The sequence below is a fragment of the Panthera uncia genome (genome assembly GCF_023721935.1).
Source record: "Panthera uncia isolate 11264 chromosome C1 unlocalized genomic scaffold, Puncia_PCG_1.0 HiC_scaffold_4, whole genome shotgun sequence".
NCBI classification, from domain to species: domain Eukaryota; kingdom Metazoa; phylum Chordata; class Mammalia; order Carnivora; family Felidae; genus Panthera; species Panthera uncia.
The window spans coordinates 31,872,027-31,895,011 of record NW_026057585.1 but is presented as its reverse complement, the minus strand read 5'-3'; the positions used below and the strand labels follow the sequence as shown (position 1 = coordinate 31,895,011).

Below are 22,985 nucleotides of genomic sequence, written 5' to 3'. Positions count from 1 at the left end.
ATTGCAGGGGTCAAGTGCTAAGAACCCAGGGACTGAAAAAGACCCAGATCGGTGAAACTTACGAGAAACATTACTAAGAGGCAATCCATCTTCCTCTGCGACGTGCTGGCAGGAGCACAGAGCTGCTGAGCAGGATCACTGGAGGGGTTAGCGCTGGGACAGCCAGTGTGGGCAGCCTGCCTCCCCTTGCAACTGAAGGGTGAGCTGTGTCTGGAGAGGGAACTTTGGGTGACCTCAAGGAGCGACGCATGCGGCCTGGCCGAGGACACCCGTGAGAATGTTCTCTGTTATGTTTATAAACTTTACAAAGTTATGCTCACAGTTATATAACCCCTATGTGGTGCCATAGTTAATGAAGTGCTGGAAGTTAGAAAAATAGCCATGATGTTGTTTTGCCCGTGCTAGGCTTTACTATGTAAGGGTTAAACTCAGTGCTAATTTGCTGATGTGACACAGGATGCGATCTCCCTAGCACCAGCCACAGGTCAAGTCAATCTTCTATTTCAGGAAACTCGTAGCAATCGAATTAATATACAACCATATTAAAGTCATTTCAAAGAAGGAATGCTAATGAGTGACTGAAATTTGTGGCTTCATCCAAAAGCAGGGCAAGATCACCCCATAAAAATCGCTATAATAATAATTTGTTGACTCAATAGTTTATCCTTGTTTTTATTTTTCGTGCATCAATCTGTAATACCAAATGCCCATTTTGAAAAATGCCACCATTCTGTCGCCTCCTCCCACAGCTGCTGCCTGTTTGCCTATTCAGAGAGAACTCATCAGCCTTTTCCGATGGCTTTCTAATTCTTCTCTTTGTAATAATAATAATAAAAAGAAATACAACTTGGATGCTTTTCATCTTTATATCCCTCTCCCACCACACCTCCATGGATGCACACAGTGTCTAGTGTCGCCTTGCACACCGGAAGCACTCGACAAATGTCGGTTGGGTAAACTCAGTGAATCGGCACAACCATTTGCTGATAAAAGCTCACGCTTCCACCTGAAGGAGAACCTGGAGGTTCAAGTCAATATTTAATTAAAGAACTAATAGTTGTGTTAAACCTAATGAATTGCTGTATCTACAAATGTCATAACGTGTCTCTCTTACGAGATCGCAAAGGGGCTCTGATGGCCAAAGAAGTGCTTGGATCGGTAAACTATTTGGAGAACTATAAAAATCTTAGTGTCAGTTGGATGAATAAAACATCATATCAAGTAATAAATGGCTGTAGCCATATCCTCCCACTAAAAATATTCCACTTCATAAGCACACTGGGAGGGAAACAATATGATTGTGGTATTCAAATACATTCAAGGCGACAATATGTTCTTTTCCTTCGTTTTCTCAGAGGACGAAGTATTCACCGAAATCACTTGTTGGCATACTTAAAATGCTGAAATGATAATATTTAAAATATTTATATTATTTATTAACATTTTTTTAGAGGTAGTATTTTAAGAGTTGGAGCCTCATGATCATTTTTCTACCTTGATACTCTAGCTTGAGGCGGATTCCTCAAAACAGAAAAAGGGAAATAAACCTTTCTTTTTTTTTCTCTTTATAAGACATACAAGACTGGTTACAAGATGAATAAAACTCATAAAAGAAAATAAAACTACCAAATATCAAATTGAACAAGATAAGAATTATGATGTTATTTCACCTTTTATCATCTTAGATATGAAAATTTAAAAATCCTCCATTTTCCTTTGAAAGAAAAATAAGCATATAAAATGTCAACAAGGCTTCTCTTAAATTTTTAACAGACTCATAAAAAAGTAAACTGCAAAAAAACTTGAGAAACATTTTGCATATGATTTCCATAAAGTTGTTTCACTTCCGGAAAACTCAGAATAGTACTGCACATGTTCTGTACAGCACAGCGTGGGGAAGGGTGCCAATGAAGAGAATTGCAGATTTCAGAGTTCTAGCAAAAATAATGTGTTTTATATCTTTAAAATTGAGTATCTCCTTCGATTTTCAAGTCATAAGTTTTCTGGAGCCCACCACCACGTCTTGAAGGAGAATGTGGCATGTTTCATAACATTTCATGTGTTAACTTCTCTGGTGTTTGGGACTGTGGCTGACCCATTAGTTGTCCGTAGGAGGGGAAGCTGTGCTCACATCAGGATAAACAACGTTGCTTTATCCTGGTATAAGGCAGTCAGTTAATCAAGAGGGAACAGAACACTTTAAATCAAATGTAAGAGGCTGGGGGCATTTCGTGCTCTTCCAAAAACCTGCACTAACCTGTTATCCCCTTTAACCTATTCCTGAAATTCTCTTCATGAAAATCTATTGCCACTTTACTGAGTAGAACGGTGGCTAAACAAAGGTGAGTTACAACTTTAAAAACAGAACAAGAAAAACAACAACAACAAAACTCCTAACCCCAGGAAACGCAAAACCTTTCCTGTTGCTAAGCCCCCCAAATATCCTCGAGGGCTACTCAGATTTAAATACATATTTTTGGCCAATATTTTGGCTTATTGTGCTATTTATATGTGAATGACTGAAACTTTGACAATGTATTTTGTAAATCTCATGTAATTCTCCATGGTTTTAATACATGGTAAATATGATTTATCTACCTATGAGGAAATTCTTATGTTTAGAAATGATGATCACAGTCCTCTCATCTGTGAGCAATTATTTCATTTCTGTAAGTCCAACACAGGGTGATTTCTTGTGCAGAAAAGCAGAATTTTGCTTTGGAAACATGGCTCTCTCCTCCTCCCAGCCCTGCCACCCATCCAGGCTATGTTCATGGCCTGTTACTCACTCTAAGCTCCATCACACAGACGCATTGCGATCTCTTGGATGCCACAAGTGTATGAGGATGAATCCATTCAGAGTTCTGAGAGGAGCTGGTCAGAGCAATTAAACTACTTATGCACAGCTATGGGAATCACTCAATTAGAAAAGTAGAAGAAGATAATAAGGCCAAGAAACAGTATATTTTGGGGGAAATTATGGCTACAGGAAAGAAATGGAGGTCAAGAACAGAAAAACTTTGCAGTATATTCTTTAAGAAAACGAGCACGGGACAGAAGTGGCTGTGTACGACCTGACTGGCTATCTGCCTGACGATGACCTCGAGTATTAACGCTATATGAACAATGCTCACCGATATTGCACATTAGCTGTCCTGGACCAACAGCAAATTACTTACTCAGAGTACAATGCCTTTCATATGTGAACTCATGGGTTATAAATGGTTTGTTTCCCATTAACAGAGCTCATCTTTGAGCAAATCACGGCAAGACTAACAGCTGTGCTTCTTACTGCAGAGGTACAACTTTTGATCCAGGACTTTCTTCCTGAACAAAATTCTATTAGAAAAAATTTGTCTTTAGTGAGAAGACTACTTTAAAAATTATATGTACCAGAAAGATACATATAAAACATATTAGCATCTATCCTACTCCCCCCCCCACCCCATGCTAGCAGAAGATGAAAATTACAGAGCCAAAAGGATAGTGAAAAGTACACACTGTAATATTTAAAAATCTGGTTCATATTTTATAATTGGCATCATCTTTGCATTTATATGTGCCATTTTATGGAAACAATCTCCACGAGTCTTCTAGCTAACAAAGCATGAAAAGGCAATCCCTTAAAGGTGTCTTGAACACTGAGTTCACACCAGTACTGTGACTTGGGATGCTCACTGAACCTCCAGAAATATTCAGGGCTCACGGTGTTACACCATCATCCTGAAGAGAACCTACGTATCATGTAGCATGGTTAGGCATGACATAAAACAGGCAAATTAGTGTGTTCTAGGAGCATGACCTCCAAAAATAAAGCCAACGTATGCTCGTAGGAGGAGTGTGCAGGAATTGGAACTTCCTTCTAACTCCATAACCATATAATGAGTTGGGCCTTAAGGCAAATAAAAAAAGGGGACCCCCCCCCCACCTGAGAGGAAGACATGTAAAGGGCACTTCCAAAGTAAGCTACATATAGGAGGCTTCAGTGAAGGCAGGACAACTACAAACATCTGCCATAAGTAACAGGAGAGTATGATTTGTCTTTTACATTTCTTTTTTCTCTTAATAGGGAAGCTTGAATCATCCCACAATTATTAAAAAGTGCATATAAATCTACCTTTTTTTCCCCCCCAGAAATTAAAGTAGAGATAAATTTTAATACTGGAAAACATCATAAGTCTTGTAAAACCCCTGTTTGTTTTGTAGGTATCTTCAAGTCACAACTGCTTTTACAATTTACTTTTCTGCTGATCTTTAGAACTAAAATGTATTTTCTGAACAGTGTTTTTGTATGAATATCATTACCTTTTATTTATTTATTTATTTATTTATTTAACAGGGTTCAGTTGTTTTTTTTTTTTTAACTTTAGTTTGAGGAGAGAGAGCGCATGAGCCGGGGAGAGGCAGAGAGAGGGAGAGAGAATCTCAAGTAGGCTCTGCACTGTCAGTGCAGAGTCTGAGGCAGGGCTCAAATCCACAGACTGTGAGATCATGACCTGAGCTGAAATCAAGAGTCACGTGCTTAACTGACTGAGCCACCCAGGTGCCCCACTACCTATTATCTAATTACAGCTTTTAAATTGGCTAATTAAGAATTTTGAACAAAATCATCACTATGTATTACTTTTTGACATCTATAAATACATATATACATCCGTAAACAAATGACAAACGAGTTACCCCAGAATGTTGTAACTCTCTTAGGGCCTTCTATAACACCCCAATAGAAAAGATCTCTCCCTCCAGAAATTCTATAATATTGTCTGAGTTCTTACCACTTTGAGCCCACGGTCTTCCCTTGGTGTTGTTAGTGTGCATGACTGGTTGCCACAGAAAACCATAAGCTCTCAGAAGGCCTCTTTCAGAAGGCCTCTACAGTTTGTAGACCTAAACCACGGAACAGCAATGAATAATGTGTGATGAGTGGATAAATAATGTGGATAAAATTTTCTCCTTCTAAGGGACACCAGATTAGTCTTCATAATCTCCTTAACTGGAATTTAGTTTCAGCATTAGTAGACTGAGATTTTAAAAATTAACAGTAGCCAAAATAACTATAGCTAAAACAGAGAGGGCAGTTATACCTAAAATTGTCATTCCAAATATTAGGTACTTCCAAGCAACGTCAAGACTTACTGCTAATTTATTTTTTTCTTACATTTTTATAACGGCAACAAAAAAATGGAACCTAAATGTCCAAAAACAAAAGAATCACTAAGTCGATTAAGATGTACTCATACAATTAAATACCTCACACTAACCAAAAATGCTCTTTTGAAGAATTTTTAATGACTTGGAGAGAAGTTTGTATTATGCTTTATAGAAGAAAAAAGCAGGATATAAAACTGAATGTATAGCTCAATTTTGTAACAAAAAAGAAGAAGAAATAGAAGGAGAAAGAGGGAAATGTATAATTGAAATCTCTTTGTAGGACTATGTGGATGAGTTTTATTCTTTCTCCATTTCTGTAGTTTCTGAAATTTCTATAGTGAACATATGATAGTTTTATAATTGAAAGTTGTAAAATTGTAGGGAAGAATGTGAATTTGAATGACAAAAAGAGCAAAAAAAAAAAAAAGGGCAAAACAAACAAAACAGACCCTAGGAAAAAACATCTGTTTTTATTAGGGAAACTCCAAAGGAGCTAAGTAAGATACAGGACCATACAGTACATATGTTACAATAGGCTTAAAATATTAAAACTTTTTAGTTTTCTCTCTCAAAATTAGTACCAAACATCTTCTAGTCTAAGAGGCACATTTTAGCCTTCACAGGAAAACATTCTGAAATTAGAATGTTCTAAATTTTTCTTTATTTTATCCAAAAGCTGTTAATAAGCCTTACAATACCCTCTTACAAGAGATGTTCTATAAATCTGAGTTGCCAGATATAGTTCTAAGTTCTTTCTTTGCCCACCTGTCTGACTGCCTTCCTTCCTTCTGTGTAACATAACTGAATATCTACTATGCACTAGATACTGTGCTTAGGGCAAGTGATATAGTATAAATGTGACATGGTCCCTTTCCTCAAGTTGCTAATGGTCTAGTGCAGAGCACACATTCTGAGGAAGAGGCTGTTTCAATAAAGTGTGAGAAACACTGTGATGGGGTAGATGGACACAGGGTCCCGTGGGGCACAGAGGAGGGCACCACCCCTGTGACATTTGAGCAGAGACCTGGTATATCCAGGTGAGCGGTAGTGAGGTGAAGAGCATTCTGAGTGAGCAGTGAGACAGAGGTCAAACACAGAGAGAGAGAGGGGATACGAAATAGAAAGATGGCCAGTGAGTGACAGAGATACAGTGAAGAGAGACACAGAGAGCAAGGGCTGAGGGAACTGGTAGTAGTTCAGTCTGGCTGGGGTATAGATTTGAAGCTAAAGAAACTCAAGAGCTGGGGCCTACCAGGGAGGCAAGGATCAGGTGATGCTTGTGGCCATAGGCCTTGTGTACGACATTAAGGATTTTGAACTGACCCCTGAAGGATTGAAGTACAGAGTGAAAGTTTTAAGCATGATGTGGTTTCGTCTCAGAGAGATTGCGATGAATCCTATATGAAAAATGAATTACGTCTCTAATTATTATGCATATTCTTTGATTTGTCATTTTTGTGTCGCTTTTATTCCAACCTGGAGGGATCCTGACTCAGTTTTCCAGGTCACCCCAATCATCAGTCTTCTACGTAGAATTAGTCACGTCTTCTTCTGTGTCTCTCATCACTTTACCTGTGCATGGAATATGGCCTATGTCATGGTTGTCTGTCTGCCCTGGTGATGGCACAGTGCTCTATGGGAGAAAGGGCACGGGCTTTGGGCTTGGGCAGAATAGGCTGCAATCCTGCTCCACCATCTACTTCTGATGTGGCCTTGAACAAATTTAATCACACGCAGAAAGTCTCAGTTTCCTCAACAGAATCAATACCGACCTCATATGGGTTTTGCAAGAATTGGATGAAAAATCTATATAAAATGTTTGGTCCACGGTGCCTAGGTGGCTCAGTCAGTTGAGCGTCTGACCCCAGTTCAGGTCATGATCTCTCAGGTCCATGAGTTCAAGTCCCTCATCGGGCTCTGTGCTAACAGCTCAGAGCCTGGAGCCTGCTTCAGATTCTGTCTCCCTCTCCCTTCTCTCTCTCTCTCTCTCTCAAAAATAAATACACATTAAAAAAAATTCTTAAAATGTTTGGCCTGTGCTAGATGCTCAGTGCTCACAGTGTCCTGTTCCTCCTATGATTGACTTATCTCCACAGTGTTTCCACAACATCTGGTAAAATGTTTAGTAAAACATAGTAAGTACTAAAGGCATTGGTTGCTAAATGAATGAAGATAATGTCTAATGGACTAACACCTCCCAAGTCAGAGATTTGTCCTTCATTAATTTTTGGACAAACATTTGGATGATTTTATTCAAATCTTTTTAATAGCGGATCCTTTGACATACCTCCCAAATCTATCTTCAGGATCCAAAGACTTATTTCCTCGATGCTGGGGGTCCTACCAGCCCTGCCTGCAGACAGCCCTCAGCAGCAGCCCTCCTCTGAAATTGTCTTAATGCAGAGATCTACCTCACCCGGGGGTTATGCCCCCTCCCAAGGCCAGTCTGTGTCCATGACTAGTCCACCCTGAGGGAAAAGGGTGCTTCCCTCACCCAACTCTAACCCTCTGCCCAGTTTAGAGCTCCCAGGGGCTTGATTGATGCCTTATTTGAAACTGTGTTACAGCCCCATCTCTCCCTCTACTTCAGTCCTACTTCCTTCCTTCCTCTCCCTTCCAAAGAGCGGATCCCATACCAACTGTTGACGTCTGCTCATCTCAGAGTGTGCTCGATCTCAGTGCAGATATATCTGTGACACCTCTGAAGTCAGATTTTCAAAATCAACCTTTTTCCTTAGGAAAATTCCTTTCAGGAGCCTTTGAATGCCCTCGTGTTATTTTTCGGTGATTGGCTATGTTTATTAAGCCTCCTGTAATGCAGAACTATGTCTATGAATGTTTCATGGTACGCTCCTGGGAAACCGCAGTTTTTCAGTGAATCCCCCTACTCCCCAGTTCCCCAGGGACAAATAAAACTTTCCTAGCCAGAGTTGGAGGTAAGCAGACTCCAAGGGAACAGTTTCCTCCTATATTTTAAAATCGTATAATTTATAACATGAAATTAAAAACAACATAAATTAGTAATTCAATCCCAGCATTCCAATTTAATGAACTGGAGTTTTCATTGCATTATTGTTTTGTTCCACTGGACCAATCTTTTGGTGTATGAATAGAAAGTTCTTCTTTATTAATAAATAAGTATATAAAAAAATTAAAGGTGCCCTTTGTGCAATTATGTTGATGTCTCAAAGGAGTGTAAATTCAATAATTTAAAATATTATTTTCTTAGCATATTCACAACTACAGTAGATAAGAAAGTGAAATTTGTGTCTTTTTAGTTTAAACTCTTTTTAAGTGCAGTGCAGCAAAGCAATTGCTCCCTAGTGGCTGGTGAGAAGCACTTACCGGGAAAATTGTTATTGGATTACGGTTCTGGCAGCACAAAATGTGAAAAAAGGACATCTCTGACATCCAAAAAGTGGTCAAGGATCAGAGATGTGTAACACCTACATACGATTCAAGGTCAATGCAAGACTTCTTGTCTACCTAAAACAAAAGTGACACCTGGGATCTTAGCTACAGTTCACTCATTACTATTTCACAGTACTTTATTGACTGTAATTTGGGATGCACAACAGATGCAAAAATCCTATTACAAACATTTTAAAATTCTGCAGACCTGGTAAAGACATTTCCATAAATGCTCATCCTTATTTAGACATCATGGTCTCTTTAAGAGATTTTATTTGCCCCTGAAGAATGTAGGTCTACACATGGAAAGTCACTGCCCTATGCAAGACTGATATTTTCTAGATTAGTTTCTTAACCTTCTTTTGCTTGAACAGCCACTCCTCTCATGGTTTATGGCTTTCCTGTTTGCTCTCACCAGCTCTTGTTCATACTTTGGCTTTTCCCCATTCAGACCACTTCAGCTTGTCGTATGCATCTTCAGACTGCTTCCACACAGACGGTAAACTCTGTGAGGGTAAGAATCCTATGTGTTTTATTGCCAACTACACCCTTGGCATGTAGCCTAGTTTTTTACCTACGGCAAGTACAGAATGCCCATCTGCTGAATGGATGAATACGTGGGTGAATATCAGGTTTATACCTTCATTTTTCAGGTTGACGGATGTTTCTCACTTCTAACACTATATATGCAGGCTAATACACTCACAACGTAATCTTTTAATCTCATAATCTATAGACCCCCCCCCCCCCACGTAACCTCTTTGAGGTAGTTCTGTCATGAATTAGAACTAAAATTGTATGATATGATGAACTTTATATCTGTTCAATATTCAAAAACAATATGAATGTTTCAGACAAGGATGAAAGAGAACTTCCATATGTAGAATATGAGAGAGTAGATATCCTAAGCAATTATCCAGCTATAAAAATTCTATATAAACATATGCTAAGTTTTTAAAATGTTTAATGGAGTAAGCAAGAAGGTAGAGGAAATCCTCAGGGACAAAATATAAGTGAATCCAGAGCAGTAAGGGCTTTGAAACCCCCAAATAAAAACAAGGTAAACCAAAGTAACTTGAAAGGGGGATTCTTTGGATATGTGAAACTCAGCCTTGATGAATCTGAGATAGGAGGCAAATCCTAGGCCAACATTACATGAAGCCAAGACCACAAAGGTCTTCACCCATAGGGAACTGGGTGAAGGAGCATAAACTTGTTTTACTGGGAAGCAGCAGAGAAACTTCTATCTGGGGAGAGGGAAAAGTTTCTCCTGTTAATTCATAAGCCAGCCCTTACTCAAGGTTGTAGCACATATATTCACATTACCTATCTTACCAAAAACAAAAAATTCAGATCCAAAAATTATGTTAAAAGATATTCTGATTTATAAGTTCCAAATTGGTAGTAACTATCCTCTATAGAGGAAAGCTCCTTGAAACTAAGTCTCATGTCATTTCCCAGATAAAAATTCTATCACACATAAAACTAGACAAAAGTACAAAATGAAATAGAGAAATCAATCTGAATATACTGGTAGCCACAATACAGTGAAATGAATAAGAAACTTCAATTAGAAGACAAATGTTGGGAATAAAAGGCAAATATTGGATGATGGAATTTTTTAAAAATCCAAATATATGCAATTTACAAGAAAAATATCTAAAATATGACTAAAAATGCTTAAAGTACAAGGATAAAAAAAGAAAAAAAATACAAAAAAGAATTAGTATATTGCAATAATAAAATAATTCAAATAATTCAAAATAGGTTTCAATATCAAGAGCATTAGTAGGTATTAAAAGGATCATTTGGTAATTTGAAAAGATTTAATATACCTGGAAGATATCAGGTTTTAAATGTGTTTATTATTATTCACACAGTCTAAGAAAAAAATAGAAAGAACTACATAAAGAAAATGATAAATATGCTTTCATTGGGGGATATTTTAATAGAAGTTTTTCAATAATTGCTAGAATGAGCAGACAAAAATGAATGAGAATATAAATTTGAAAACTACATATTGCAAACTAAAATACTTGTATAAAACAACATCTAACAATTGAATTTGAAAATTGATCACCCACTAGACCGTAAAGCAAGTCTCAACAAAATTCGAAATATTTCTAAATAAATGAATCAAGGCATAAGTCATAATAGAAATTAGAAAATACTGGGGCGCCTGGGTGGCGCAGTCGGTTAAGCGTCCGACTTCAGCCAGGTCACGATCTCGCGGTCCGTGAGTTCGAGCCCCGCATCGGGCTCTGGGCTGATGGCTCAGAGCCTGGAGCCTGCTTCCGATTCTGTGTCTCCCTCTCTCTCTGCCCCTCCCCGTTCATGCTCTGTCTCTCTCTGTCTCAAAAATAAATAAAGGTTAAAAAAAAAAAAAATTAAAAAAAAAGAAAATACTTAGTACAGAATAATAATAAAAATACTAAACATAATGGATATCAAAACTTGAGAAATGCAGCTAATGTGGTCATTAGAGGAAAAATTATAGCTTTACAATACTAACAATCAGAAAAATAGAAAGTTTCAAAATTAATGAGCTATATACCTAAGTTTTGGAGTTAGAGAAAAGTACAAAACAAAACCTAAGAGAATTGAATAAAGGAAAGACGGTAGATAAAAGCAGAAAATGATGAAATAGAAAACAAACATAGAGAAATTCAACAAAATCTAAGATTTGTGGTTCAAAAGATTAATAAAATTTATAAAAGTCAGACAAGATTGACCAGATAATTGTAAAACTTTTTAATATTTTAAAATTTAGGGAGTCATTACAACAAAAGCTATACAGATTTAAAAGAATAAAAGATTAATATGAACCACTTTCTGCCAATAAATTTGAAAATATCCACAAAAGGGATATATTCCTAGGAGGATACAACCAAATTTGAATCAAGGAAAAGAAAAACAAAAGGGAAAACATATATAGTTCTTTAACTATTCAAGAAATTAAAACATATTAAAAATTTCCCACCCAAATAATGTAAAGCCCAAGTAGTTTTACAAAGTAGTATACTGAACATTCAAAGAACACGTTATTTCTGTACATAAAATCTGGCAGAGAAAGAAGAAGAAAGAACACGTCCCAAATAATTTTATGAGACTTTTAGTGTAAACTGAAAACCAACACTATACAAGAACTTTGTGAGAGGCAAATCGCTACCCTCTGTCATCCATCACTTGAGCATAGATGTAAAAATTTCCAAACAAAATGAACAAATGGAATCCCATCATGTATAAAAAAGTATATCAAGAGTCTCTTATGGGTTTGCCTCCCTCTCTGTTTGAAACTACTTCTTCCCCTTCCCTTCCCCCATGGTCTTCTGTTAAGTTTCTCAAGTTTCACATATGAGTGAAAACATATATCTATCTTTCTCTGACTTATTTCACTTAGCATAATACCCTCCAGTTCCATCCATCCTGCAAATGGCAGGATTTCATTCTTTCTCATTGCCAAGTAGTATTTCATTCATCCCCCAAACCAAGAGCACACTGTATACACTGAATATTAGCTAACTTGATAATAAATTATATTGTAATTATATAATTATATTTATATAATTATAATTACATATTTATATAATATAATTATATATTTATTTAATATATAATTATAACATACGATATAATATAATTATGTAATCATAATATAATCATATTAAATTATATTAAAATTCAATAATAACAAAATTTAAAAAGTATATCAAATCTATTATAGGTTTATTACAGAAATACTAGTGTGACTCAAATGAGAAATTCCATCAATGCATATTTTATCATATTTAGCAACTTAAAGGGGGAAAAACATAAATCTTCTAAAGATGCAGAAGCATTTGATAATATTCAAATTTTATTCATGAAAAAAGTTCTTAGTATAAAAATGAATGACTTTTCTTAAACTGATAAAGGGTATCTGCAAAAATAAAATCTTTTTATAATCATGGTACTTAATGGTAAAACTTTAAAATATTTTCTTTAAAATAAGTTACCTGACAAGATGCCAGCCATCAATACTTCTGTTCATCACTATATTTGATTCTCTTGCCAGTCCAATAAGGCAAAAAAAATTATATAAGAATTAGAAAGAAGAAATAAAATTAATATATGCTGAGAACATAGCTATACACAAAGATCTACAAAGAATATTCCCAGGAAGCTACTGACAAATTATTATTATTAAGAAGAAGATTTACTAAAATGTCACATAAAAAAGAACTAGTTACATTTCTATATTCCAGTAATAATTAAAAATATAAAAAATTAAAAGGATTTTATTTATAATAACAGTATGTAAAAAATATAAGGGATCCAGTAATCTGACAGAAGTCATATAAGAACTTTATGGGACAAAATTTTATATTTATTCAAAGGATATTAATGAAGACCAAGAAAAAATTTAGAGGTATACTATATTCAAGGATAGAAAAACTCAATTTTATAAAGATGTCAGTCCTTCCCAATTTTATCCATAGACTTAGTGTAACACCAACTAAATTTCCAAGTTTTTTCCCCTATGTATTGTAATGAATATGTAATTCTGAAATTTATATGGAACATAAGAGAATAAAAACAGTCCAAGATGTTCCTAACAAAGTTGGGAGTGGTCAGCACTATTCTATGTCAAGACTAATTAGACCTAGAGTAATAAAGATATTATAGTATTGGTCAGAAATAGAAAAATAGCCAAGTAGAGTCAACTGATAAGAACAGATACTACACTTGATCTTAGCCAAAAGGCCGAGAAGCGATAGCCAAGTAGATTCAATAGAGAGTCAAGATATAAACCCAACCATAAATGAGATTTGATGTATAAAAAACTGGTGATTAATGCAGGAGAGAAGCATGGGCAATTTAGTAAGTTAATATGGCACTAATGGTTATAGATACACAACAATCCAACCTCACAACATACACAATTCTTGGTGGCCTGACAGCTTAAATGTGGAAAGCAAAAAGCTTTTGAAAGGAAGTTTAGAGGAACATTTTTATGATTGGGGGATAGGAAAACCTTTTTTAAACTAGGTTGTCAAAGAACAGATTATAAAATTAAATGTTGATAAAATTCCCTTCATTAAAATTTATAACCTTTAATTAAAACTTAGCATAAAGAAAACAAAAAGGCAAGTTACAAAATGGGAGAAGGGATTTGCAGTATTCAGATGTCCAAGGAACAATATCCAGAATATAAAAAGAACAAATCAAGAAAAAAGATAAATAACTCAATATTCAAATGGCCAAAAGATTTGATTTGTGTTATAATAAAAAGAAACATGCATAGCCCTAAGATGTTCAATTTGTTACTCATCACATAAATGAAAATTAAAGCCATTATATGCCATCATTTGCTATCAAATGGTTATTAAACAGAGATTTTAAATGATATAAAAACCTGACAACATTAAATATCTTCAAGGGCATAAACAAGAACTTGTATACACTGCTAGTAAAACCACTTTAAAAACCACTTTAAAAAATAATTTAACATTATTTTGGAAAGCAATTCAACTCCTGGGCAGTGGTTCTCAAAGTGTGATCTAAGAAAATTTTCAGCATGTTTGCAAAGTCCCCTCATTTCAAACTGCATATTTGTGTGAGACCCGATGTTTTTCAAATACTTCAACCAAAACTACAAACCCAATAGACTGAATGAAGAGAGCAGATATGAAAATTTGGTTGTTTTCCTTTAAGCCAGACATTGAAAAATTTGTAAAAATAAAGAGAATATCACTTTTTTCATTAATTTATTTTCATTTTTTAAAAATAGTTGTTTTTGTAAAAATGTTATTGGCATGAACTCGTAATGGGACTACTGTTATTTTTATTTTATTTTTTTATTGAAGCATAATTGAGATACATTATATTAGTTTCAGGATTACAGCATAATGATTCGCTATTTGTATACATTGCAAAATGAACAGCACATTAAGTTTATTTACCATCTGTCACCATACAAAGTTACATTTTTTTCCTTGTGATGAGAGCTTTTAAGATTTACTTTATTAGCAACTTTTAAGTTAGCAATACAATATTATTGGCCATAGTTCCCATGCTGTTCATCACATCCAGATGACTTATTTATTTTGTTACTGGAAATTTGTACCCATTGCTCTTTTTCACTATTTTTGCCCAGCCCTCAAGATCCTCCCCTCTGGCGACCACCCATCTGTTCCCTGTATCTATGAGATTTATTTTGTTTTTGTTTATTTTTTAGATTCCAGATATAAGTGAGAATTTATACAGTATTTGGCTTTATCTGAGTTATTTCACTTAGCAAAATAGTCTCAAGATCCATCCAGTTGTTGCAAATGGCAAGATTTCATTCTTTTTTTATAGCTAAATAGTATTCCATTATATATATGTATATATATATATATGTGTGTGTGTGTGTGTATGTATTATATAAACATATAAATATAAACATAAATATAAACATATAAACACACACACACACATATATCTCACATCTTCTTTATCCATCCCTCCATTGATGGTCATTTAGATAGTTTCCATGTTTTGGTTATGTAAATAATGATGCAGTGAACATAGGGGAGCATGTATCTTTTCCAATTAGTGTCAATTTTCTTGGAATTAATACCAGTTGTGGAATTACTAGGTCATATGATATTTCTATTTTTAAGATTTTGAGGATCTTCCATACTGTTTTCCATAGTGGCTGTACTAATTTATATTCCCACCAACAGTGCACGAAGGTTCCTTTCTCTCCACACCTTTGCTAACACTTGTTATGTTTTCGTCTTTTTGATAATTGCCATTCTGAGAAGTTGAGGTGATATGTCATTGTGGTTTTTAATTTTTATTTTAGAAAAAGAGAGAGAGCATGTGCAAGCAGGGGAGAAGGGCAGAGGGAGAGAGAGAGAGAGAGAGAGAGAGAGAGAGAGAGAGAGAGAGAGAGGGAGAGAATCTTAAGCAGGCTCCATGCTCAGCATGGAGCCTGATGTGGGGCTCAATCCCATGACCCTGGGACCATGAGCTGAGATGAAATCAAGAGTCTGACACTCAACCCACTGAACCACCCAGGTGCTCCTTCCTCATTTTGGTTTTGATTTGCATTTCCCTGATGACTAGTGATGTTGAGCATCTTGTCACGTGCTTGTTGGCCATCTGTATGTCTTCTTTGGAAAAACTGTTTATTCATATCCTCTGCCAATTGTTAAAGTTGGATTGTTTTTGTTGTCATTGTTATTGAATTATATGAGTTCTTTATATATTTTACATATTAACCTCTTCTCATGTATATGATTTGCAAATACTTTCTCATTCAACAGGTTGTCTTTTTATTTTGTTGATGCTTTCCTTAGCTATGCAGACACATTTTAATTTGATGGAGTCCCATGTGTTATTTTTGCTTTTGTTGCCATTGTTTCTGGAGTCAGATTCAAAAAGATATCTCTAAGACAAATGTCAAGGAACTTACCACCTATATTTACTTCTATGAGTATTATGGTTTCTGGTCTTCCAGTCAAGTCTTTAATTTATCTTGAGTTAATTTTTGATGGTACACGAAAGTGGTTCAGTTTCTATTTTTTTGCAGCTAGCTGCCTAGTTTTTCCAGCACCAATGTATTAAAGAGACTGTCCTTTCCTCAGTATATATTCTTGCTTCCTTTGTTGTAGTTAACTGTCCATATATGGGTGGGTATTTCTAGGCTCTCTGTTTGCTTCACTGACCTATGTATCTGTTTTGATTACTATAGCTTTGTATAGTATGATTACCATACTGTTTTGATTACTATAGCTTTGTAATGTAGTTTGAAGTCAGGGAGTAGGTCCTCCAGCACATAAATAGAAGCTCTTAGGAGTCCTCAACAGTTTTCAAGAGTGAAAAGGAGTCATGAGACCAGAATATTTATAAACTGTTGCACTAAAAACTTTTTCAAGTATAAATTAGTAGACATGCACAAAGATGATCATAGTCACTTGTTTGCAATAGAAAATAAAACACAAACAAAAACATTCAACAAACTTGTAATGCCCATTGACAAATCAACACAAAATTATAAAATTATAATATACTTACCCAGTGGAATACTATATATTCTGAAATAATATGCTATGCATCTAGCATATGTATCTATATCTATATCTGTATCCATCTATCTATGTAGACATCAACATGGGAAAGGCTTCAGAAACATGTTAAATGAGAAAAGCAAATCATACACATAGTATGAATTACTGGACTTAAACAACATGTATGACAAAGCCATGAAGAGAAAGAGGGAAATACAGAACATAAAATGTAGGATAGTGATTATCTCCAGGGAAACAGAAGCATGTGTTCTATTCATCCAGCTATGTGGTAGGTTACATGCACATTGGTTTTATTTTTATTTTTTAAGCCTTGCCCAAATACTACAAATATTCTTCTGTTTGTAATGTTTAATTATAACATTTTTTAATTAAAAAGTCATTTGAATGAAGAAGGGGAAAAGGAAGAGAAAAGAAGGGAGGATGAAGGACCAAGGAAGGAAGGCAGTATTTCCGGATCTTTAATGAGAGTTAAACAAATCTATTAAATGTACTTCCTCGGATGTTAACCAGCTTTCCTATGCTGAGAGGAGATAATCCATTGGGAAAGATACCACCTTTTCAGCCCTACACATTCTAAAATGCTATTAAAACACCTATTTTACGACACTTGAGAGGCTCAGTGGGTTAAGCGTCAGACTCTTGATTTCAGTTCAGGTCATGATCTCATAGCTCATGAGTTTGAACCTCATGGCTGGCTCCACACTGACTGTGGAGCCTGCTTGGGATTCTCTCTCTTCCCCTCTCTCTGCTCCTTCCCTGCACGTGCACTCACTCACTCCCTCTCTCTCTCTCTCAAATAAATAAATAAACTTAAAAAAAACCCACCTATTTAAAACTCTTTCAGATAAAAAGACACGTTTGTGATGAAAGTGACATGGAGCAGATTTCTCTGTAGGATTGGTCCAAATCCATATACAATTTAAAGAGCTGTACAAGTGACCAGGATCAGAGGAGACAGTCTCAAAAAACGTTGAGAATGTTGGCTTGCAACCATGGTGTTCCTTCCTCAGGACAATCTACTGCTTGCCACCTGCCATTCACTCAGTTCCTTAGGGAGAACAACACATCAGCCTTTCACACCGAGCCCAGTGACCTTGCTGCCATCTCCTGGAAATACAGCAATGGGTGATGATGCCGTGAAAGGGGGATGTGGGACAGAGACGAGCACAGAGCCCGCTGCAGGACTTTTCATTATTTCCTAATTGGAACAAGTGCAATTTACACCACTCTTTACATGGCTGTTTTGTACTCTTATAATTATAGAGTTAGCAACTTTGGCACCCTTTTTTCCACTTTTTAATTGTGTGGCTGAATATGATTGGAAAAACAAAGACGTACACCTAGGGAAAGGGAAATGGAAAAATAAGGAGGAAAAAGTTTTTTAAAAACGGCATTACTTAGACTACTGCTTGAGCCAGCAACTGCTCCAACAGTGACTCCAGGGACTGGCAGTGCTTCAGACAAACACCTCCTGTTACAATGTCATTGTTTTGTATATTAGGAATCAAAGATTTAGTGAAATGCTAGGCCCCTTCAGAGTTTGTGAAATATCAGCAGTGTCGACCCACTCTCTCTAATCTGCTTTTTCGAATACCCAACATGCCCGTAGCACAGCGATTTATTGAAAATTTAATGTGGCAGAATAACCACACTGAAAATGAATAGTGCCTTATGGGTTTACCATGAATTATCGGGAATCCTTTTTCCAACACTTTTTCAAAGAGGACGGCGAAGGCTTTAGATTTTGGTGATTTTAGCCCTTCTTTCCTGAGGGGAGAGTTGACAGGTCTGTGGTTTGGAAAAGTTAGACTCTCTGAGGGTCGGTCTGAAAAGATAAAGAGGAGAAGAGGAGTGCTCAGCCACAGAGATTCCAATACGCTCAAGATCTGTAGACTGAAGATGGGACAGGAACACTAAGGGTGGAGGCTTTGGGAATCATGTGGAAATCTCTAGGGACAGGTTGTGGAAAGGAAAAGGTGGATGCCATGAGGAAAGGGTTTGCTAGGCTGGCCTAGCAAGTAGTATGGATTGGCATGGATGTTATACGTCTCAACGGTGACTGTGGTGGACTGAAAACAAGAGGATAAAATACTCATCCACAATTTCTTAAATTCTTGGATGGCATAAGTTCCAGGATTCTTACACAATTCAAGGACAACATAGAAGGACCCCAGAAAATTAACCGAGGTTGAATTTCTCACCAACTCTATTAAGTGAACAAGGTAGGTAAAGGAAGAGAAGCCAGAGTCAGATTTAATCTGATTTTAGAAATCATATTTCACAGACCAAATATGTCACACAGAGTCTAAGCAGGCTGGGAGTCAGGTAGGTTGGGCTTGTTCCTTATCGTAGAGCACAGAATATTAGAGTCAAATGGATAAGATTATGGCCTTGGAGGCAGACAGCTTGGTCCTGCTTTTGCCCCTTAGCTACTCAATCTGAACAAATCAGTTTCTTCATCTGTAAAAAGAGGAGTCTATAAATATGGGCTACCATTAATAGGGTTATTGGGAATATTGCATGTAATAGCTACATAAAATGCTCTTCCTAATGCTTCACATATTAGTGAATGCTCAATAAATATTAGCTTTCATTTTTAATTATTGTTCTGAAATTCAGTTCTTCTAACTGATGAAAGGAGGGCTATTTAAGTGGCCATATTCCTGCCTGGGCTTCTGGAAAGCCTTATACATTTGAAGAATCAAGTTGCAAAAAAAGAAAGTATCAAAGAAAACTTCCAAAAATATTTTCATGGCTACCATTTACTAAGCATCTAAAGTGGGCCAGATCTCTGCTCATTTCTTTCACCCATATGATCCCACCAATTCTTCTAGCAACCCTGAAAGATAAATTAGGCAAATTAGGAAATTGAAGGCTTAAACAAGCTAAGTTTCTGCTGTGTCCACAGTGAGAAAATGTTTAAACCTGGTTCGAAGCATGCTTACTTTGTGCTCTGAGAATTTTAGAAGAATTATCATCTTAAATTCTTCTTTCCCGATTATAACGTTTCATTGATAGTAGTTACCAAATACGGAGTAACTTCAATGTGCTTGGGTTTAGACTGGGAATTTAACTTATATTTTACCATTTGCATATCATGATAGCCACATGTAATAGATACTGGATCTCTACTGTACAAAGGAAATAAAATTAAGACTCACAGAGATACAGTGTAATGTAAGAGTTGTAGCTAAAACTGAGATCTGCCTTAATTCAGATGTTGTTCTCCCCCACTCCCATTATAATTCCCTGTCTTATAGGACCCATGTATTCCACTCTTAGATATCTATCTAAGAGAAATGAAAATATACATACAGCCAGACTTTGACATTACTCACAATCTTAAGAGCAACATTCCTCACATTACTCAAAAACTAGAAACCATCTAAATGTTCATCAGCTGGTGAAGGAATACACAAAAGCTGGTGTATCTGTACAATGGACTACCACGTGGCCATAAAAAGGAACAAACTACTGACACACACTCTGACAGGGACAACCTCAAAAGCATTATGCAAAGTGAAAGAAGCCAACACTGGAAGCCACATTCTTTATGATTCCATTTATAACAAGTGTCTAGAAAAGGCAAATAGATAGAGATAGAAATTGCATTATGGTTGTTTGGGGCAGGGGTTGGGAATGGGGATTAATAGTAAACAGGCATGTAGGATCTCATTGGGGTGATGAAAAAGTTCTCAGACAGATTTATGCTAATGATTATACAATTTGGTTAACTGAAAAAAATGTTAATTTAACACTTGAAACAGGTGAATTATATGATATGTAAATATGCCTCACTGAAGTTGTTAAAAAAAAGCATTGTGAAAAACAGTATTTAATAACCCTTAAAATACTTTGCACTTTGGTTCATTGTGTGTTTTGTCTTGTTATTCTAGTCTGTTAAGGTCTTAAATATGGTGCAATATTATTTTTAATGCGTTATGAGTCATTTCAACTAATAAATTAAAATGCTTTTGAAGTTATATGTGTTCCTATTATAATAATTCTTGTCTACTTTATTAAAAATAACTTTATTAATAATGTCTTGTGTTGCAATAATTCTAGGCTACTTCTATTCATTGTCACTTGTAGAAAATATCATTCTCAAAAAAGGAGAACAATATTCTAAAGATGTAGTCTAAAGAAGATACTGAGGACCTTCTCCTCATGTCTAACTATGTTCTACTCCACTATCAGGTTGTTGATAATTTTCAAAGACCTCACTGACAATGAAGGGGAAAACTACAACTTTCTGTTCCCAACCCCACACTTGTGCCTTATCCTAAAATTTCTTCTTATTATCTTGATCCACATTTTATTAATGAGGAAAGGAGAGACAGGAGAGTGGAGAGGAGAGAGCAAGCAAAGAATAAACAAAAATTTAGAAAGAAGATTTTGTGTCTTTGTTGGGGGGTGCATGTTTCTTCTAATCCTAATATTGCCTTTGGTATTGCAAAAAAACCTATTCACAGATCTTCAGCTCATTTGCTTAACTGTATAGTAATTGTAATATTCCATAGGAATTCTGTAAAATCTGCTGGTGATAGCTTAGGATGGCCCTTCAACACGGACAACCAGGCTTTGTCAGGAAGAGAAGAGAGCCCATAGTAGCTGTGTGGAGGAGGAAAGAAGGGAACAACATTGCACGTAAGTTGTATTTTTCTTTATTATTGCAAGATTTTGGATATCCTTTCAAGCAAATAGATTAGAACTTTTGTTTTCACAGTTCCCCAATCGGGAAGTAGGAACAGGGCTGGTAATTCAGGCTTTATGTACCAATATTGTTAGTATCTGTTCTGACCAGGCAGGGCCTCTACAGTTTGCTAAATATTTTGAACATAATGTCTAATATAAGCATCCCAGAGATATTAGTCCTGAAGTTTTATGAGGTGGCCTGGTCTTCATTTTATCTCTATAGCAAATGCCTAGTACACATGGTATGCACTCCACAAATGTGTGTAAAAAATCGAATGAATGACCTAGGGAGTCTGAAGAATGCTCCATGAGAAAGTGGATACACAATTCAAGGTCGCAGGGATGACCTTCTGCAGAGGCCCATTGTTGTTATGCCATAAACAGTCATGAGAGTATTTTAACTTATGGAGATAGAAATTTAGCTACTGCTTCTGAAGCAAAAGTCACAGATTGAGACAGACCTTTCTTATCCCACCAGAAAGTGACGGTGTGCTATGCGCACCCTGTGGTCAGATTGTTCAGTCTGAAAGCATGAAAACTCTGCCTTGGTTTCTTTTCTCTGAAAGACGTGATTCAGTCACTGATCAACTGGAGTTAAAGTTCAGGGAACAAGAGAATAAAATTTAATTTACCTTTGGACAAAATATTATACTTACAGTTCAAATTCTTTATCTGTAGTAAGTGTAAAAGGAGCTAAAAGAATCCTATTTCAACAGCTGACTAGAATAAAGTCATGTTTCCTTTTGCTTCTTCCAGCAAGTTCCCTCCATTCTTTCTGTTCCAGAAATAGTGGAGAAAATAAAGTGTAGCAAGCAAAGGTACAGATTTGTGTGTCTCTGGTAGGTATGCTTATGCATGTGTGTGTGTGTGACTGTGTGTGCGTCAGGAAGGGTAAGGAACTACCAAAGTTGGAAAGAGATTCTTGATATTAGTCCAAAAAGAAGCATAAATTAAATTCCATACCAATTAAGACATTAACATCCTTAGGACCAACTGGGTAAAATTAAAGCTGGAACTCAATAGATATTAAATAACAATAATAAAATAATTGGAGGCTTTAGATTTTAATGAGGGGTCATTAGTTGCTCTTTCTATCAATATAATGGGCTATAAAGATGAGCTCTTGCCCAGTTATAGTTATTAAGGACCACTTTTTTTCTAAAAATACAATGCCTGAAGACACTCAATTGAGACTCCAATTTGGTTCATGACATCCTGACACCTTGGTTGAGAAAGCCAACAGGGAGATTCTGCATTTTGTCTTTTAAGAACTGACCCTGACCTGGCCTAACCAGGTCACATCTCAAAGATTTATCTCCATATCACTTTTATATAAACCTCAAAGAAAACATACCTGGATGTATGCCACTTTTTTTTTTGTCTTGATATTTAACATGTAGTGAGTGGACAAAAGATTCTGGTTGGAGAAGCAGGGGACATACAAGTAGAAGTTTAAGTCACAAACTAGCATTTTAGGGCAAGACACATGACTTCTACATTGGTTGAAACACATCTGGAGAAGCACAAGAACAGACTAAAGTGTTTTCGGGAGGGTGAGAACAACGGTAAGAGGTTTGGCAAACATGTTATACCAAAAGAAAGAGAGAGAGAGAGAGAGAGAGAGAAAGAAAGAAAGAAAGAAAGAAAGAAAGAAAGAAAGAAAGAAAGAAA

The 22,985-nt window shown here is 36.1% G+C and overlaps 1 long non-coding RNA gene and 1 pseudogene across 2 annotated transcripts in view; both read right to left on the bottom strand.

Annotated features, from left to right (window-relative positions):
- The window catches only part of LOC125912436 (uncharacterized), a 147,527-nt gene that overhangs the window by 77,678 nt on the left and 46,864 nt on the right, over window positions 1–22,985 (bottom strand). The gene's annotated exons all lie outside the window — the stretch shown is intronic.
- On the bottom strand, window positions 13,167–13,317 carry LOC125913857 (uncharacterized; annotated as a pseudogene).